The following is a 20,173-nucleotide window of genomic DNA, read 5'->3' on the forward strand; positions in this document are numbered from 1 at the left end:
CACACAAATTCACACACTGACACACAACTAATACACACACGCACAAAACACCAGAACACTGCAATCGACTCTTGTTTGGTAGCCTCGGGGTCTCAGTGTGGTAAAGCGGTAATCCTATCAAACAACAGGTCGAAGTTTATTATCTGCTGCTCAATACCAGCCACAGGAACACCAGGGCATAGCAGGCCCCTGCAGATACATAGAACGAGAGAGGGAATAGGGAAAGTTTTTGCCCTAGTTGGGACATTGGGTCAGTTTCTTTTGGTTCTGATGTGAATGAAGGCACTGGGTAGTTGGCACAGTCCAACGGTTAGGATCTGTTAAGTCACTTGTGGATACGTTTGAAGCTCACCTCTAGCTGGTGGAATCTTGACTCACCTGACTAAAGAGGTAAGGTTTTTTTGTTTCCCCCTTCCCTAAAAGTGTGGTAGCTACCATAAAAAATTAATGAGTTTGGATATCTATTGTCTATTCATTCAAACCCTATGCAATAAGTCTGTATTCAATTTCCTCTTAAGCTCGTAGCCACTTAAAAGCAGTTGAAAAATGCAGGAAATGTTGGAGATATTTCAAATATTCACTGAGCCTGAAGCAAACTTGACTCACATTGAATTGCTTATTGTGAATTGCTTTGGTTTAATGATACTGTTTCTAAATGTATAATGACTGTTCGTTAAACGAAAACAATGAGGCATCTGAGGGTGGTTTTGTTATGCATTGGCATGCAGGTTGGAGGCTTTCAAAGCAGTTAGTCACAAATAAAGTTGATGAATTCATCACATTAGTAGGACATGGATAAGAATTAGCGTTTCCATTAAGTCAGTCTGATAATCGGCACATCTGTCAAGAAAGTTAATGATTCTCTTGAACTGCAGATTTTCTGTGAAAAGCAGGTGGTTTAATTGGCTTTAAAGTGAAATTACATGGCCAGGTAGAGCAAAGGCACTTTACACATTTGCTGTATAGGTAAGACGCAAAAATACAAAAGTGGACTGCAAGGCATGCATATGAAATACAGTATATGAAAATCATTAACCAATTACAAGTATATCATATTTTTACTGTAAAAAATATTATGTTATAGCTGTTTAATAGCTATGTTATAACACCACGTTATAAAAAATATATATATTTATGTGCTATAACATACAGACTTTAACATTACCACATATAGCTCTGATCAGTTGTGTTTCTCTAAAACTATAATATTTAGCCTGGATTGATTTCACAGTAGCTGCGTTTCCGTTACTCTTCAAATTATGCAAATTGAAAATACACCTTATGGAAACGTTAATTTTGCAAAAACGCCCATATATAGCAAAAAAGTTTTTACGCTCACATGAGGTGGTTTTTTAGGCAATTTGATGAAGGAATATTTTGCAAAACTGCAACAGATTTTTTTATTTTTATTTTTTTTTCCCTGCATTTACAGGTCACATGCCATATGTATAAAGGGCTTTCCTCACCATTAATGCTTAGACAATTTAACCCTTTAACTGTCACCGTTCCCTCTGTGGGTAAAAATAAGTTTACTTCACTATATTACTAATAAATCCTAATCTAATCATGACAAACGATACATCGTTGGAAAGGTCTAAGACTCCTAAATAGATATGTAACAATTTTTTGTGTTACAAATTATGTAGGAAAAGTAATAGATTAATATACGTCAAGAGTGCAATTTAAAGAAATCTACATCATAACATGAGTTCTGACCTTTATCACAAAAGACTTTCTTCGTTGCCTTTTTCCCTATCACCTTTTAGAAATCATAAGAAATTATATATCAGTTCAAAACTTAAAATCTCAAAATTCATCCTTTGAAAGGTATTTTAAGATCAGGCATTGCATTACCACAGAAAATGACCATTAAAATCATATTACAAAATGTTTTCATTCATGAATTATAAAAATGTAAGTCTGGATTTTTATGTCTGTGTTCAAAAATAGTTCAAATAGTTTGTGTTTGGACCTGCAATGCCGCATGCGGTTCAGAAGCGACTCTCCGCGCTCCAGTTCTGTAAACATACACGCATATGCCTTCTTCGATTAAATATAAATAAATATATATCTGTCAAAATCCCACAAAAACCCATTGCCGTGACTTATCGCGAGAGGAAAAAATTATATTTTTGTTGCATAACATCGGTTAATGGAAACGCTGTTATTTCACAATACTTTTACATCGCCATTTATAAAATAGCGCCGAAGTTTTGCCCAAATCTGTAATGGAAACACGCCTAATTCTGAATGCCAAGTCAAGTCACCTTTATTTATATAGCGCTTATTTACAATACAGATTGTGTCAAAGCAGCTTTACAGTATTAAACAGAAAAAATAGTGTGTCGATGATGGACAATAGTAGACTCTCAATTTTTAATTTAAGTCAGTTCATCATTGATTCAGTAATGTCATCGTATACCTCATTTGAGTTCAAATATCTGTGCAATCAAGTCAACAATATTGCCAGAAATTAAGTAAACTCTTTTAAATGTTCTTTTTCTTTTAAAGCCCATCTGCAGTATTGTGTTCATTCAAAACCATTCAAGTCAGTAGCCCTGCACTCGACAACTGGAAAATATAGTACTGGACTGAAGTGGACTGTGGTGTGACGGTGTGACAGTTGTTCCTGTCATGGGGAAGACTGGCCAGAGCACGGTGGACCTCAACTCACCCTCAGACGTAAAGCAGGCGGTCCCATTTGAGGACCTGGATCACAACAGCATTCCCGTAGTAGAGGAGAAGGAGAATAAAGTACCAGATAGAGGATCTTGGAAGGGAAAATTTGACTTTCTACTCTCCTGCGTTGGATACGCCATTGGGCTAGGAAACGTGTGGAGGTTCCCATATCTGTGCGGAAAGAATGGTGGAGGTGAGAGAGCACAGACAAAGCCATTACTGTAAAGGCTGCTGAAAAGATGCCTGGTTGGATCAATTCCTGTATGCTTTCCATGCTTTCCAAGGACATTTTTTTTTCTGACAACATTCCTGTCAATCAATCAGGTTTTAGGAGTAGGTTTAGAGCTGTGGTTGGGTGTTTAAAGAACATTCCTGTCTGCTTTTGATTTTAGATATGTTTAATGGTTAGTTTAGGTGTTGGATAGGGTTAGGACTAAGTTTGCCAATAATATTGTTCTAGGAAAACAATGTTGAAAGAGGAACATATACTTGGTAAAATACAGCTGTTCCAGAAACAGCTTGAGTACGAGTAGCAGGAATGTCAAATTTATGTTGTACCCTAATAGCACACGTACATCTCTGAGACATCTATTTGACGTCTGCATTTACATCTGCAAGACATCCGCAAGATGTAGTTTGTTCATCTGCAGTACGTCTATTGGACGTTTCCTATCAGATGTCAAATAGACGTCTATTAGATGTCTTTAAAATGTATGTAAAACTGACATCTTACAGACATCTGCCAGATGTTCGTACACAGCAGATGCTTTCCAAATCAAGAGATCTTTAACAGACATCTTGTAGATGTACATGTGCTATCTGGGTAGAATATCCACTCTTCTCTGCTGAAAGACCTGGGGTGAATTTCTATGGTTTTGTCATACTGCTAAACAATTTATCTTATTAATAGCATAGCCCAATCCAGTGTGTGCCCAATCAAAGTTCCAAGAATGTTGTGCATTCGCTTTAGAACCTTTGAGTATGACATAAGAGACAACCTGCAATTGAATCAAGCATAAAAATGACAAAAACAATGGAAAACAAAAGTCTGTAATAATAGTAGCAGTCTTCAGATTTGTTATTTACTGCAATAATCTGACATTAATTCAATCTCAAACCGATTAATAAGCAGAATTGTCAGGGACTCTTATAAAGGAGCTTATTTTTCTTTTCCAAAATGAATCTAGAATTAATGTTTAATGGCAAACATTGAAGATTAGCAGACAAGCTGTCAATTCATTAAGTGAACTGACAAAAAGAGTCTGCTTAAAATCAAACTTCCACGAAAAAAGGACCCATTGTCTCTTCCCCAGTGTACTGCAGTATTGCATCACTTTTTTTTTCTCGCTAACCTTGGAGACTCCTATTAAAGTGGCTCTGATGAGACTGTTCACATGTTTAATGTGAGGACTCTTAGAATTTGATAGAAGAGGTGGTGGGAGGTCATAAAGTTTGCTTCAATCTAAATGCAGATGTTTTGTATTTCAAGGCTGCATAGATGTCTTAAGTCTAACAAGCTTAACAAGTGCATTTTGTATTACATTGTTTTTAGGAGCTTTTCTCATCCCATACTTCACTACTCTGGTATTTGCTGGTATCCCACTGTTTCTGTTGGAGACGGCATTAGGACAGTACACGTCAGTGGGGGGGGCTGGGAGTATGGAAATTAATACCCATGATGAAAGGTATGAAATATTCATATACACATATGGGGACTTCTTAATGAGTACTATTGCCTCACTGTAAATTTTGCACCATGAAATGGAGTCTGTTTGTTTGAGCAGCCCGACTGGGTTATGTTTAATAATAACAGCAAAGGCCAGTGGCTTGAGGATGAGGCAGAACTACCTGTTTTTTCAACAAATGGCAATTAGGAGTTTGGGTTTGAAACTTTCTCTCAGACTCTCTACTCTCAGAATAGCATGTTAATGGGTATGACAATTAGGGGTGTCATGAAAAAATATATCTGGAATCAATTCTGAGCTTAGTTTTTAACAGCATATGCACTCTAGGAGACAAAGAAGAGCTTTTGTTCATTCGACTGAGCAATTTAAGTGGTTAAATGTACTTGCATCTCGGCTTTTATGTTTTTATGATGCAAGATTAATGTAAGCCCACTGTAAACACTCTTGTAATTCACTTCAACCTTTTAAACTTTATGAATGATTATTTTAAGTTCAAGTGGTGTGTGTGTAAGGAACTGGACGCAAGCAGAATATGGCTGTTTGTAAAGCACGCAGTGCCATCTGCTGTTAAAAACTAAGAATCAGAATTAATTCATGACAGAATCGCAATGCATTCGGAAAATTGCAGAATCAATCCATAAATTGATTTATCGTGACAGCCCTAATGACAATTGAAACGCATTTTCTGCTGCTGCTGAAAAGCAAATATGAACTTGCTACTGCCAGTGATACATATACATATGCATGCATAAATCTTGTACCAGATCTAGACAGGTGGAGCTGGGGAGGTGGAGGGTCTCAGTGGAACTCTAATAACATGCTTCAGGACAATCTTACAAGCAAGCTCACTGGTTGCAGAATCAGCAAAGGTCAATCAGCTTGTGCCATGTAGTAAATTATGTGATTGCTAGCAGATGCATGTAAAGAACTATTGAACATCAACAGCCATTCACTTCCATTATAAAGCTTGGAAGAGCCAGGACAGTTTAGAGCATAACTCTGATTGTATTTGTCTGAAAGAAGAAAGTCATATACACCTAGGATGGCTTGAGGGTGAGTAAATCATGGGGTAATTTTCATTTTTGTGTGAATTATCCTATTACCCTAAACCTACACCTAAAATAGTACTTTTGGCATTTTTAAATGCTAAATAAAGACACTTGCTAAATTCTGAATGGCATACTAATCTTACTACTTCTGTCATATAAAGCAAGTATGGTATCTTGAATTCAGTGTATGAATTCAATTTAAAATCCTCTTTATGAAACTTTTATATTTATTTATTTATTTATTTATTTATTTTAAAGATGGTAGCTGTTATTGTAGGTTGTGTCTATGTGTCTAGACAGTTCTCTGAAAAACTTTTGCAATGCATTTATTCTACAAGAATTTCACTAAAGTTTGGTAGAATGAGACATATAAACTAGGGCTGGCAAACGATTAATCGCGATCAATCACATACACAATAAAAGTTTGAGTTTGCCTAATATATGTATGTGTGCTGTGTGTAATTATTATGCATATATAAATACACACAAATTAATGTATATATTTAAGAGACATGTTATTCATGTACAAAATATTTTTTATTTATATATAATATAAATTCTATACAAATTATAATAAACACATATACTTGTAAATAATTCATAAATATATACATGAATGTGACTGTATTTATATATACACATAATAATTACACACAGCACACACACATATATTAAGCAAACTCAAACTTATTTTGTATGCGATCAATCACGATTAATCGTTTGCCAGCCCTAATATAAACATTTTTATGGATTGTATTTGCTGTATCATCTTCTCTTCATAAACTTCTCGTGTTAGGTGTAGGTCTGGCTGCTGTGGTTTTGTCCTTCTGGCTCAACATCTATTACATCATCATCATCGCCTGGGCTCTCTACTACCTCTTCAGCTCTTTCAAAGCAGTGAGTGTCAATTAAAAAGCACATATACACAATTGTCTTTCCTTTCTTTAAAAAAAAAATTCAAAGTGCTCCAACATGTTTTATTCAGTACCCAGTTTAAACTCTTCATATACATTTAAGGAGCTCTTAATTAGACCAAAAAAAAAAATTTACTTAGTGATTCATAATGTCAGTGTGCACTATGCTGGATTTACAGAATGACTGCATTTTGTATTAAAATATGCTACTCAGTCTAATGGCACATCAGCACAAAAAGTGGGGTATTTGGTGCCATTTTTGTTCCCTTAATAATTTGATTAACACTGTTAAAATGATTTATTCATTACATTCATTGGTCATATATATATATATATATATATATATATATTATTTTTTTTTTTTTTTTTCCATCACCATCCGTGTCTTTATCTGCCCCAGTGAATTCAGCTACACTTGTCTTAAATTTTCAAAGAATTTCTCAGAGTCCTCTCAGAATGGCTTGCTTCTTTCAAGCTCTCTCTTCCTCCCTGTTTCTCTGTATCTCTCTCCGCCTCCTTGACCCCCTTAAGCTCTCTGTGGCTCTGTCTTTGCTCTAGAGAGTGTTTTAAAGGCTCCACCGAAATAATAACTGCCTCTGTTTTGTGGAAATCGAACTGCAGTTTCTGCCATGGGAATAAGAGCTCATCTCTAAAGCAGTGCAGAGGGAATTGGAAACAAAACCAGTCTTTGTTTCATGAATGCACTGTGCTATTATTTATTAATGCTTTTCATTCGGCACTCATTGCTTTACTCATTTTGCTTTATCCTTTAATTTTGTTCTTCACATAGTTGTGTTTGCCAAAGCAAGTATCACTTCTACGATTCTACGACTGCTCATACTTGGAGATACCTGAACAAACCTCTAATACAAATACTGTTTTTATTTCATCTTTTAAATGTATTTATTTATTGTCTGCTGTTCTACTCAGTGGTTCACCAAACCACAATAACGTGTGGTGCTAATAACCACTCAGAACATGGTGAAACTGCATAGCAAAGAAAAAAAACACTTGTATTACCGTATAATTAGTCAGTAAAAAAGGTACAAAAGCTGTCACTGAAGCTTTTTTGCGGTGACAGTGACAGCTTCAGTGAAAGCTTTTTGTTTTGTTTTGTTTTTAAGAGTGTAGCAAATGCAAATACATTCTGTAGCAATGGCATGGTTACCACTAGCTTTGTAAGTTGTGCACAAGCAAACAGCACTTATTGTCTTCAGAAAATTCCACGTTCACACTTCAGTTTACCCTAATGGAAAGGAAGCATACATTGGCACACTATTTAAAAAAGTAATTATTACAGACATAATATTTTTTTTAAAATCTTAAAGCATATAAACCACTTAATTGTAAAATGGATGTAATGTAGTGAGAAGTTCATTTCCAAAACAAACAAATTGCAGATAATTTACTCACCCCCTTGTCATCCAAGATGTTCATGTCTTTCTTTCATCAGTCATAAAGAAATTATGTTTTTGAGGAAAACATTTCAAGATTTCTCTCCATATAGTGGACTTCTATGGTGCCCCCGAGTTTGAACTTCCAAAATTCAGTTTAAATGCAGCTTTAAAGGGCTCTAAAAGATCCCAGCCGAGGGTTTTATCTATCAGAACGATTGGTTATTTTCTAAAACAAATGGCAGTTTATATACTTTTTAACCTCAAATGCTCGTCTTGTCTAGCTCTGCGTGAACCGGTTCATGACAGTTAGGGTATGTCGACCTACTCTAACTGTCTTGAACCAAAATACACAAAGTTCATGCAAACCTTACAAGACGAGCATTTGAGGTTAAAAAGCATATAAATTGTAATTTTTTTTAGAAAATAACAGATCTTTTTGCTAGATAAGACCCTTCTTCCTCGACTGGGATCACTTAGAGCCCTTTGAAGCTGCATTTAAACTCTTTTTTTGTTTTGTATGTTTTGTAAGTTTTGTAAGTAAACTCGGGGGCACCATAGAAGTCCACTATATGGAGAGAAATCCTGAAATGTTTTCCTCAAACAACATCATTTCTTTACAACTAAAGAAAGAAAGACATGAACATCCTGGATGACAAAGGGGTAAGTACATTATCTGTAAATTTTTGCTCTAGAAGTAAACTTCTCCTTTAAGAGTGCTTTTTTGACTGACTTAATTAGGACTTAAGTACATTTTTATGTTTAATTTCATAATTACTTCTATAGTATTTGAAATATGGTTTAAGTGTACTGTCAAATTAACTAACAAGCATTTATGGTAAACAAAAACATTTTTAATAATGTATAAGTTAAGACGCATATTTATAAATGTGTAATTAAAGCCTTGTTAAGTACATTTGAAAGGAGAGATCACCTAGTAATAAAATGCTGTCATCATTTACTCACGCTAAAGTTGTTCCAAATCTGTATATCTTTCTTCGGCTGAACACAAAAGAAGATATTTTGAAGAATGTGTGTAACAAAACAGGTGAAGGTTGACTTCCATATTATTTTTCCAGCGAGGACCATCAATTTTTTGGTTTTATTTCATTAACATGAATAAGTACAGGTTTTAGCTTTTAAGTACACTACAAGTGCTTTCAATAAAATTAAGTGCACTTTTTTTTTTCAGATCTCCAATCATTTTAGTGCTCTCTCTTTCTTTCTTATTAGGAGTTACCATGGCAAACATGTGATAACCCTTGGAATACTGAGCGCTGCTTTTCCAACTACAGTCTGATGGACACCACCAACCTGACCAGTGCTGTCACTGAGTTCTGGGAGTGAGTGATAATGATATTATTATTATTTATTTATTTTTTGTAAAATATTTAATGAAGTTGTAAGTTAAAACCCAACTGATCAAGTAGTTATTTTCCTGTCTGAGAGCACTTGCAGATTTTTTTCTGAGACCCTTTTTTCTGATTCCATTTTGTTGTCATGTACTTTATCTAAATCTATACAGCTTTTATCCATGCAACACAAAATAATGTATTTTCATATTGCTCTTTTCTACATTATAAATAACTCAACCTCCTTAATAGCTCATAACACATCATCTCATGTATGCTCATGTATACACAAATTTGATCAGTTACATCATGCACAAGAGCAAAATAGAGTTTGGAATCACTGAAATCAAAACCTGACATGAATTATGTACATTTGAATGTGTGCAAATATGTTTTCAACAACCATTCCAACAAAAACACATCATGGTTAATAACAATGTAATTAGATATTTGTTTGCTCTATAGGAGGAACATGCATCAGTTAACAAATGGTTTGGAGGAACCAGGGGAATTGCGCTGGCCGTTGGTTGGAACATTAGCGTTGTCTTGGATTCTTGTCTATTTCTCAATCTGGAAAGGAGTGGAGTGGACGGGGAAGGTGTGACTGCCCATATTCTTTCTATTCCTTATATAACACCCCAGAAGTTTTTTCTAAAAACTGTCAAACTTTACCCCGTTTGCATACTTGTGTTCTCATTTTCCTTGTCTTTCATCTCATTTATTCAAACAATTGCTTTTGGATTCTTTTTGTTCTTCCATTTGCAGACAATCTCAGATGAAAAATATATTGCTTAGAGGTTGCTGTATCATAGCTTAATAGACTTCTTGGAGTTTTTAAGTATGTTTTATATAACTTTGTTGTTTCGTTCAAAAAATCTATAGAAAAAAACATGGTCTTGGAAGAATTGGAGTTCAGACCGCCAAGTTTAGTGGATGTAAAATAACACTAAACTCGAGATGCCTTTATTATATGAGATGCCTTTATTTAGCATATTATGCAATATTTTTCCAATTTCATTTGGTAACATAAGTGGTGCAGAAATTTCACAGTTTAAGCACTATGATGAGTAGCCAGCGGACATGTCTTGACATTAAATTGTAAGCAATTTTAATTAATCAATTATTTATTTATTTTTTGCCTGGCGAGAAAGGAAAATTGCTCTCTTTATCTGCCCTTTCTCTGAGGATAATTGAATTTTAATGTGATCCTTGCACTGGGCAAGAAGAAATACATTTTCTGGCAGTCTACAACCTTGATGGACATCGCTAATTAAGGGCAATCATTATCCTACACAGCAAACCCGTGTTCCTTCCAATCATCAAACAGAAGCCAGTGAAAGCATTACACTAACAAGTTAATAATGTTGTCCTCTACACCTACTTTAAAATGATTTACTCTATAACCCTCTTTCTTTCTCTTCATTTATCTCTCATCCTCATTAGGTGGTGTATTTCTCCGCTACGTATCCTTACTTCATGCTCTTTATTCTGTTTTTCCGTGGAGTCACTCTCCCTGGAGCATTAGATGGCGTCCTCTTCTATGTCACCCCAGACTTCAACAAGCTTTTGAAATCTGAGGTAAAATACTGAAATTGATTTGATATTTTAAATGATATTTCAGTCACACTTTATTTCAAGGTCTGGTTCTCACTATTAACAAACCATTAACAAAGGCTTTTGCCTCAATAAATTCCTTCCTTCCTTGCTACTCGAAGTTAGTAAGGCAGTTGTTAAGTTCAAGGTATTGGGTAGGATTAGGGATGTAAAATATGGTCATGCAAAATAGGAGACGTCTGTTTGACATCTGATAGGAAACATCCTATAGACGTATTCCAGATAAGCAAACAATCTAAATAATATGTCTTGCAGATGGAAATGCAGACATCAAATAGACATCTCCAAGATGTACCTGTGCTATCAGGGTAAGCACTAACCCAGACAGCATACTGTTAAAGATCAACTGATCTGGACATCTTACATACATCTGTAAGATGTCAGTTTTACATCCATTCTAAATCATAAACATCTTAAAGACATCAAATAGGCGTCTGATAAGAAACGTCCTATAAACATATTCCAGATAGCATACATACGTCTGCAAGATGTCTGGTAAAGATCACTTGATCTGGAAAGCATCTGCTGTGTAAAAACATCTGTCAGACGTCTGTAAGATGACAGTTTTACATACATTCTAAATCATAAACATCTTAAAGACATTTATTTGACATCTGATCAAACTATGTAAAAACTACGTCTTCCAGATGTAAATGCAGAGGTCAAATAGACATCTCTGTGATGTATGTGTGCTATCAGGGTTACAGATGAGCAAACACTTAAAAAAATACATCTTCCAAATGTAAATGCAGACGTCATATCCCTGATATCACACATACATTTCTGACATCTGCATTTACATCTGCAAGACGTATACATCTATAGAACATTTAAGATTTTTATGATAAAACAGACATCTTGCAGACATACATGTGCTATCTGGGTTAGACATCTCAGTGATGTATGTGTGCTATCAGGGAATAAACAGCGAATATGTTTATAATAGGCATGCTAATTTAATTAGTTAACTAATTAATAGTGAGAATTGTTCTCTATACTAAAGTGTCACCGATATTTCATATATTAACTAATACAATCTTAAATATGGGATCTTAAAACATATTTATATAATTTCACAAAACCTGATGAGAGAAATGTTTGAAATTGTTAAAGGGAATAACTAAACTGTAGTAGCAATGCTTGTCATAGATACCCATAGAATATTAATAAATAGATATTCCCACTTTTCATCAGTGATAGACACTGAATTGTACAATACTGACAAGTTAATGTCAATAAAATAATCACTTTTATGGATTTACACCCTTGTAAAAGGAAATACATTTTAGCATATTTTTTAAAAAGCTGACAATTAAATTAAATTAAATTAAATTAAATTAAATTAAATTAAATTAAATTAAATTAAATTAAATTAAATTAAATTAAATTAAATTAAATTAAATTAAATTAAATACCCTCTTCTCTAACTTGTCAAGCTACACTCTTAAAGTAGTTCCAGAAATCTTTTGGTTTGCTAAAGCTAACAATAATTTTTGTACTATTAATATTTATTATATTACATTTTATTCTCAGGTATGGTTGGATGCTGCCACTCAGATCTTCTTCTCCTATGGTCTGGGTTTAGGTTCTCTCATTGCTCTGGGCAGCTACAACTCCTATAACAATAACGTCTACAGGTCAGAACTAGTCTCTGTCCAAATGTTTACATGTCTGATGGGCAAAACTGTCTTTAACACAGTGCCTTTTTTTATGAAATTCTGTTCAATTTAAACCATTCCATTGTTTTCTTGTGATTCAGTTGACTTGATTCTTGTTCCTTCTGTAGAGATTCTGTCATCGTGTGCTGTATAAACTCCTGCACCAGTATGTTTGCTGGGATCGTTATATTTTCCATTGTGGGCTTCATGTCATACATCACAAAGCGACCCATTGAAGAACTAGCTGCTTCAGGTCATTATGTCTCTTATTAAATTTCATTGTTGCAAAACCTTGTGTAAAGGATGTACACTTTTGTATACTTTTATACTTTAATGCACATTTTTTATGTTTTGTAATATTTGTGGTTCAATATCAGGTCCTGGTTTGGCTTTTCTGGCCTATCCACAAGCTGTCACACAGCTTCCCATGTCGTCACTCTGGGCTATTCTATTCTTCTCAATGCTCATGATGCTGGGATTGGACAGTCAGGTATTGTACACATGCATACACATCCCTTACCAAAATTAAGCATGGTTTTATTATAGTAAAAGTGTAGTAACCATGTTTCTTGGTTCATTGATTACCATTTGTATAACCATAGTTTTACTACAAATACCATGGTTAAACTATGATTGGGGTAGCAAGACCAGGGTTAAAGGAAACGTCCACTTCCAGAACAACAGTTTACAAATAATTTACTCACCCCCTTGTCATACAAGATGTTCATGCCTTTCTGTCTTGAGTCGTAAAGAAATTATGGTTTCTGAGGAAAGCATTTCAGGATTTTTCTCCATATAATGGACTTCATTGGTGCCCCAATTTAGAACTTTTAAAATGTAGTTTAAATTCAGCTTCAAAGGGCTCTAAACCGAGGAAGAAGGGTCTTATCTAGTGAAACAATTTGTCAAGCTCAGGTAGCACTAGCTCTGCGATGCGTGTCCACAACGCTACGTACTATTGAATCACGTCGAAAGGTCACGCGGAACTACAGACCCATGGTTTACAAAGCGAACGCACAAAGACTAAGGATGTGCAAGTAAGTCAAACGCTGTTTACAAACAAAAAGGTACGATGTTGGATGATTCTGAAGTTGTAGGAGAAAATGAGATGGAGTTTTTTGCCATACTCTACCTTTTTGAGCCGGAGTACACGGATGATGAACTTGTGATTCGTAGCATCACGTAGCGCATTCCAGAGCTAGTGCTACACAATCTTTTGTGCTTAAAAAATATACAAATTTTTATTTTTTTGGAAAAAATGACGGATCGTTTCACTAGATAAGACCCTTCTTCCTCGGCTGGGATCATTTAGAGCCCTTTGAAGCTGCATTTAAACTGCATTTTGGAAGTTCAAAATCAGGGCACCAATGAAGTCCATTACATGGAGAAAAATCCTGAAATGCTTTCCTCAAAAACCACGATTTCTTTACGACTGAAGACAGAAAGACATGAACATCTTGGATGACAGGGGGGTGTGTAAATTATTTGTAAATGTATTTTATTTATTTATTTATTTTTTATAAGAGTGAGTGTCGAAAAAACATTGCAAATTGAGGTATTAATATTATTTTTATTTTACAATCCATCTGAAGAGTCTAAATTATTGATTGTTGCAGCTGATGCCTCAGAGACTATGGAGTTATTGAACCTGCAATACTCCTCTAATGGTGCTACATTTAGAAGCATTGCACCATTATTCTTCTATGGATTTCAGAGCTTAATGATTTTTTAATGATTAAAACTAAACAAGTTATAAATTATTCATGTGGTGTTTCTTTAGTTTTGTTCTGTTAGGTAGGTGAAAATCCAAAGAAGATCATAAGAGAATTCAGCACAATAAAATGAGTCAACTTAAAAAGATCACACAACCATTTTACCAAACATGTTAGAGAACATACAGAAACATATGAGATCTATGAACAATTATTTTTAGTGTGTACTTTGTATTAAAAATAAGTAACTCCATGAATACCAGAAAGTACTCTAATTGTAATACGGTCTGTATTGAATCTCTAAATCTTAAAACAGTTTTATAATACAAATACTTAATTAAAAATAAAGATAATTAATAAACAGTAATATAGCTTTAGGGTTTTGAAATGTCAATTATTTACTAAATTATTGCTCAGAATTGTTTAGATATTATTTCCAACACTTTAATGCTTTTTATTTTACACTTTTTACACTTGTCTGGGACAGTTTTGTACAGTGGAAGGCTTCATAACTGCTCTAATGGATGAATATCCCACAGTCCTCAGGAAGAGAAAGAAAGTCTTCATCCTCATGGTCTGTATTATATCCTTCATCATCGGTTTCTCCAACATCACCCAGGTAAAGATGACCACCTGAAAACCCTTCTGTTTTATTGTGCAGGATGACTGACTATTCTATTTAGTTTTGATCTAAAATTAACATGTTGATGTGTGTTCTTTGTTTTAGGGCGGTTTATATGTTTTCAAATTGTTTGACTACTACTCAGCCAGTGGAATGTGTCTGCTGTTCCTGGTCTTCTTTGAAACAATCTCCATTTCCTGGTTTTACGGTACATCTCCTATACAATGAACATACAAGACGTATATGCTGCCTAAAAGTTTGTGAACCCTTTAGAATTTTAGAATTTCTGCATGACCAAAAAGTTAATCAGATTTTCACACAAGTCCTGAAAGTTGACAAAGAGAACCCAATCAAACAAATGAGATGAAAATATATAGTTTGTCATTTATTTATTGAGAAAAATGGTCCAGTGTTTAAAATTTGTGATCTGAAAAACTATGTGAAGGTGAAATTAGAGTCCATTTGTTCAGATGTGTTATTTATCAATAGGATGACTATTAGGTGCCAGTGTATGCTATGTTTTAATTCAAGAACAGGGATCTATCAAAGTCTAATCAAGTTTGTGGAAGTGAATCATGGCATGAACAAAGCAGATCTCTGAGAACCTCAGGAAAAGAGTTGTTGTTGCTCATCCGGCTAGAAAAGGTTACAAAACCATCTCTAAAGAGTTTGGATTCCACAAATCCACAGTCAGACAGAATGTTTACTAATGGAGGAAATTCAAGACCGCTATTACCCTCCCTAGGAGTGGTTGAGCAACAACGATCACTCCAAAGCAGGACTTGTAATAGTCTGCAAGGTTGCAAAGGACCTCAGAGTAACATCATCAGGAGAACACTGAACAACCATGGTATGAATGGCAGAGTTGCAAGGAGAAAGCCTCAACAACAAAATTGAGTTAGTAAACAAAAACAAAGACTTTTGGGGTTTAAATGAGAAGTGTTATGTTTGTAAAAAGAAAAATACTTCATTCCAGAATAAGAGCCTTATTCCACCTTTGAAACATGGTGGTGGTAGTATCAAGGTTTGGGCCTGTTTTGCTGCATCTTGGCCAGAATGGCTTGCCATCATTGATGAAATAATGAATTCTGAATTATACCAGCAAATTCTAAAGGAAAATGTCAGGACATCTGTCCGAGAACTAAATCTTAGAAGAAAGTGGGTCATGCAGCAAGACAACAACCACAAGCACAAAAGTCATTATACAAAAATTGGTTAAAGAAGAACAAGGTTATTGATTTGCAATGCCTGAGTCAAAGTCCGGACCTTAAATCAATTGAAATGTTGTGGAAGGACCTGAAGCAAGCAGTTCATAAGAGGAAACCCACCAATATCACAGGGTTCAAATGTTTCTGTACTGAACAATGGGCTAAAATTCCTACAAGCTTTTGTGCAGGACTGATCAGCGGTTACAAAATACGTTACATGTGGTAACTGCTTCAAAGAGGAGTCACACCAGATATTGAAAGCAAAGATTCACATACTTTTGCAACTTGCAAATATTTAACACTGGATTATGTTTCTCAGTAAATAAAGCTAACCTTCATTTAGTTATGTAATATAATCTTTGACACTTGATAAGAGGAGGGAGTCATTTGGGAAAGTTAATAGTATGTACCTGAACCTTATCTAGCTCTAAGTGTGTTTTGGGACAGGGTGTACTGATGGAAGCAGGAGATCTTACTAAATCTAATGGATCCAGCTTGCTTGATAAATGTAGATATCCATCTCTTCTCTCCTTTTAGGTGCAGATAAATTCTATAACAATATAGAAGACATGATTGGTTATCGGCCATGTGGCTTTTGGAAATACTGCTGGATTTACTTCACTCCAATCATCTGTTTGGTAAGTACTTCACTTCAAAATAGCATGCATTTGTTAAAAAAAAAAAAAAAAAAAAAAACAGCCCTAAAGATATAAACTAAATTGGGTAACTGATAATCCTCTTAAATGTTCATGTCTTCAATTAACCGAAGATTGATTAGACTAATGTGTGTTTTGTTTTTAGGGTGTTTTCACATTCAGTGCCATAGAAATGACTCCTCTGAAACTAGGGAAGTATGTGTACCCAGCCTGGGGTCAGGGCATCGGCTGGCTAATGTCCCTCTCTTCCATGGTGTTAATACCCGGATATATCATCTATATGTTCTTCACTACCAAAGGCAGCATCCGACAGGCAAGACTGGATTTAATGTTTCTATTCTAACAGTTTTTTTACTTCTTGTGACCGTGGCCCCTGCTTCCCTGCTTCCTTTCATCAGACCTTTTGAATTTCCAAACAGCTGCAACGTGTACTTCTTTCCTTATGAACCCCCTTTCTACTTCCTTCCAAACTTCTTCTATACATGCAAACAAAATTCTGAATTTCCAAATTTTTCGTCTAAACTTAAATAGTCTCTGCATCGTATGAATTTCCAAACAAACGTGAATATTCAAATGCACTTTCTTGTAAACTTATTCCTCCCCTTCGTCCTTCGTTTCGAACAAACTTGCATACAAACCTTTGAAAAGCCTGTAAAGTTTCTGCCTTCTTTGCCTTCCTTCCCTATTATCTTTAAAACAATCTTCCTTCTAAACAAATGAGCAAACATCAATAAGCAAAAGCTATTGCCTTCATTTCTTTTGAAGTTCCTGTACTTTCTTCCTCATAAAAACCACTTCCTTCCAAACCAACTTTTTCTAACAAACTTATGAATATTCAAATGTACTTCCTTCCTTCCTTCTGAAACACTTGCAAACAAACCTCCTTCCTTCCTCCCCCTTTCAAAAAAAAACAAAAAAACATGAATGCTTCCTGCCTGAACTTCCTTCTGAACTTCCAAATGTAATTCCTTCCTTTTCTTTTTGACCTCCATCCGAATTTCCTTCAGAATTTCCTCCACCGCCCCCTAGAAACTTACCTGTCTTCCTTTCCTTTTTTCTTTCAAACAAACTTGCAAACTTCTGAAGTTATGAAAGTACCTCCAAATGTCCTTTCTTCTAAATTTCTTTTCTTACAGACTTGCAAACAAACCTTTGAAGATCCTTCTTGTTCCTACCTTCCTTCTTTCTGAATTTACAAATATACTCTCAAATGAACTTGTTTTCTACTAAACTCCCTACCTTTCTTCTTCCTTCCTCCTGAACAAACTTGCAAACAAACTTCTTGTTTTTTCCTTTCAGCGTTGGCATAAAATGACCAAACCCACCGAGCTCACAACCTCGGAAACCGATGATCATACACAACAATCCACACAAATAGGACGCACAGATGAAGCTTCTGTCTGACATCATTTCATCTTTTCTTTACAATGGTCATTAAAGACCAGGGGCAAAATAATTTTTCCTCCATTCCATTCTTTTTGCAGATGGAAGCAGACCACGCACATGTATGTCTGACTGTATTTCTCCCAGTTTATTTCTGTACATGCCTCTCCCATTTCATTTCTGTACACGTGTTGCATCACGTGATGTGAGGGAGCTGCAGTACCTGTATCTGTCTTCAGTGGAGAAAACAATTTTAGTCACAGTGACAATTTAAGTGATCAGTATAAATGTAGAAACAACCCAAGCAGTTGATTGGAACATCTACTTAACTGTCGCATTCTATGTCATATTAAATTTCTCACAGTATTTACCTCAAGCTGGGGAGTGAACGCAAGTGTTTAGTGGTGTTTCTCTTGGTTTCAGCATATGTGATATACTGTATTATAGTTGCTTTTGTTCTTTTTCTTCTTCTTATTTTTTTTTTTAAATCAGCATTAAGATTTTAGGCTACCAATTTAAATGAATGTATAAGCGAGAGGGCATATTTTTAAAACATCTTTTATTTTGTTCACCATTCTAATCACCTTTTGCCTTTACTAACTCAATTTAACATTCAAATTTTGAATTACAACTATTACAGTCCTTTAAATAAATGATAAAGCTGCATGCATATTAATTATAAAAGTATTACAAAATGACTGTTTAAAATGTTCAGATGAATGTTTATATGTCATACTGCAAGATATATCAGCTTCACAAAAGTGGTTAACGTCGCATGAAACCTATATGAGGTATCATTTAAAATAAAAATCTATTACTTGACGTATAATTGAATTAGCAGCTGCAGTATAGTAATATGTTCATGTAAAAGAGTCATTTTCCTATTCGATTTATTATTTAAACTGCATCTTACATCTGCACTTGCATCATAAAAAACATCTAAATGTTTTTTTTGTGAAATGTAAGTTTCTGGGTTTTGTACGTCAGTTGTCAGTTGTCGGATGCCAATTTTGTTTTAATCAAATGCAAAACAAAAAGATCTGAGTGTAATCATTCTTTGTTTTCCTTTTGTTACATTAAATCTAAGTACACAATTTACATTACAATATTCACGTTGAAGTGTAGTAAGAACTAAATGATGCTAACGAACATAATGTAACTATTTCTGAGCATGCTTGTAAATACATGTTGTTAGTATTATTTAATTATTGTAATTAATTGTATTTACATGTAATGTAGTATGTGTGACACATACTATAATAGACAATATGTTACAGCAGACAACATATTTAATTTCAAATGAATGAAAACCAGGCTTTGGGAAATAGAACAGTCCATCAATCCATTCAACTCTCCGTCATTCAGTCAACAATATATGTTTTTCCCAACCAAATCTTACAGCAATTTGTACATATTTTATAAGGTGGTTAGGTCACTAGAGTTAAGTTGTTTACGAATTTGTACGATTTTTGAAAAATTACATATTTAATGAGGTTGCAGATTTGTTAAAATTTGTTAAAAGGACACCCCTAAACCTACCCTTCACACAAATCGCATGAGTGAGGTAGTATGAATTTGTACAAATTAGCCACCTAGTAAAATACGTCAAAATTGGACATTAGAGAGCACTGGGTTTTCCACAGCATTCAGGATTTTTTATTTATTTATTTTTTGTATGGGTGGGACATATCGAAGGGCTCCGCTCTCGTAGGCCCTATCCCAAATGACACACTTCATGTGCACTTGCGTACTTGCAATAGCCGTCATGAATGTGACCACAGGGGGAAAGAAAGGGTGAAAGCGGCAGTCAGAGTGGCATTACGTCATGAAAGTGTGGACTCAGAAGAAGGTTGCAAGGGTTTAGGAGGTGATTCGGGACAGGGCTATAGACATTCATAAACATGAATAAAGACTTTAAATTAATGGGTCTTTAACTTAATGTTTTGAACTTTGTTTCCTCATAGCCTCTTTTTAATTTACGTCAAAATAAATATGCCATCTGCTCTGAATGTCTATATGAAGTGTTACCAAAGCTACAAAGAGAACTTTTATTTTGACTATTGCATTTGTTTTTATCCTCACTAGATATTTTGTTGATTGGTTTCAAATTCAATAAAGGCAGAAACTGAACTAATTTACGAGTGGCACAAACAGTAATCATCAGGAATATAGTAAACATTTTCACACACCTTTCGCCCGACTTTAAAGGTTAGTAATTTGAAAATGATAGTAATTAAACAATAAGAC

At 34.8% G+C, this 20,173-nt stretch overlaps 1 pseudogene; it reads left to right on the forward strand.

Annotated features, from left to right (window-relative positions):
* LOC127163877 (sodium- and chloride-dependent GABA transporter 1-like) lies at nucleotides 1-20,169 on the forward strand (annotated as a pseudogene).
* The last annotated feature ends 4 nt before the right edge of the window (nucleotides 20,170-20,173 follow it).

The sequence above is a fragment of the Labeo rohita genome, chromosome 4 (genome assembly GCF_022985175.1).
Source record: "Labeo rohita strain BAU-BD-2019 chromosome 4, IGBB_LRoh.1.0, whole genome shotgun sequence".
NCBI classification, from domain to species: domain Eukaryota; kingdom Metazoa; phylum Chordata; class Actinopteri; order Cypriniformes; family Cyprinidae; genus Labeo; species Labeo rohita.